The sequence below is a fragment of the Physeter macrocephalus genome, chromosome 15, assembly GCF_002837175.3.
Source record: "Physeter macrocephalus isolate SW-GA chromosome 15, ASM283717v5, whole genome shotgun sequence".
NCBI lineage: Eukaryota > Metazoa > Chordata > Mammalia > Artiodactyla > Physeteridae > Physeter > Physeter macrocephalus.
Genome location: NC_041228.1, coordinates 76035010 through 76036550, shown reverse-complemented (window position 1 = coordinate 76036550; position 1541 = coordinate 76035010). Strand labels below are relative to the sequence as shown.

The 1541-nt window shown below is 46.6% G+C and overlaps 1 non-coding gene across 1 annotated transcript; it reads left to right on the top strand.

Moving 5' to 3' along the window:
- The first annotated feature begins 919 nt into the window (after nt 1-919).
- On the top strand, nt 920-1026 carry LOC112065848 (U6 spliceosomal RNA). Its single transcript, XR_002892269.1, has one exon. It is a non-coding gene; the product is annotated as a U6 spliceosomal RNA (small nuclear RNA).
- Nucleotides 1027-1541: the final 515 nt, after the last annotated feature.

The following is a 1541-nucleotide window of genomic DNA, read 5'->3' as shown; positions in this document are numbered from 1 at the left end:
AAATATACATGATCCAAACTGATATAAAGAAATGAATAAATAAATGGGAGAGAGGAGACAGCTCTTCCTTATAGGAAAATTCCAAATACCACTCCCCCCTCCAGGAGATGGAGCTTCATTCTCTCCCTCTCTACTCCTGAGGGACCGCTAGACATCATGCCCTGTTTCCAAATAATAGAGTAGCAAAGGGAAAAAGAGTAACTTTGCAGTAAGAGAACTGCAGACACTCAGCCAAGTGAGGAAGGGTCCCATCACCAGAGATGCCACCTGGAAGTCATGTACCTCCTGGTGAAAGTGACAAGAATGGGACTTCACCTCTACGGTATTTGTTCCAAAACCCATAATCCCAGTCTCACCATGAAGAAAACATCAGATGAACCAGATTGGATCCACAGCCATCCCCCTCACGGCGGTTGAGGTCATGAAAGACAGAAAATGTCACAGCCCAGCGAAAACTAAGCAGATGTGTGAACAAAAAAGGTGGTGTTGCCCCCAAGTGGGATCCTGGACAATCGGGTGAAATCCTGCAGTTTACTGAATACCGAAGTTTCAATATCAGGTTCTCAGTTTTGTGAAAGTACCATGGCAGCGTCAGATGTTAACAGAGGGAGGAAAACCAGGTGAGGGAGACACAGAAAGTCTGGACTATCTTCGCAACCTTTCTGCAAATCCAAAAGTATTCCAAAATAAAGTTGTTTAAAAAAATTGTTTGGGGCTTCCCTGGTGGCGCAGTGGTTGCGCGTCCGCCTGCCGATGCAGGGGAACCGGGTTCGCGCCCCGGTCCGGGAGGATCCCACGTGCCGCGGAGCGGCTGGGCCCGTGAGCCATGGCCGCTGAGCCTGCGCGTCCGGAGCCTGTGCTCCGCAACAGTGAGGCCCGCGTACCGCAAAAAAAAAAAAAAAAAAAAAAAAATTGTTTGGTGTTCACTTCAGCAGCACATATACTGAAATTGGAATGATACAAAGAAGATTATCACGGCCCCTGCACAAGGATGACTCACAAATTCATGAAGCAGTCCATATTTTTACCCCCCGCCCAAAAAAAAAGAAAAAACATTTTGCTCCCTAGGAAAAGAGTAGATAATTAGGGCTACATCTTTTGGTATATTCGGTAATCTAATTCAAAATTAGATTCCCCTTCCCCATACTTGACTCATTTTGCAACATGGCATTTTGATGTCTAGAGTTTTTGTTCTTTGTATGCCTTTAAAGTCAAAATGCTCGTTCAGGCAAATAGCTGTTGATAATCTTCAAGCAGCTAAGGTATGCCCAGGCACGAGACTGGAGGGCAAACCTAAAGAGCTGATGGAACTTTTGATTTTAAAACATTTTCATGCATTCTAGTTATGAATAGCTCTCTCCCCAGGGCGACAGCACTGCTGATAAAGGCTAGTGGTCAGAAGACAAGAGCAGAACCCGTTCTGGCCAGAGGACTCCCGCCATCCTTCCAGAGACCCTCACGGGACAAAAGTAAGCTGGAATGACAGGAAGGAGAAGGAAGGAGGGCTGGCAAACCGGGATGCTCCGGCAAGGATCTCAGTC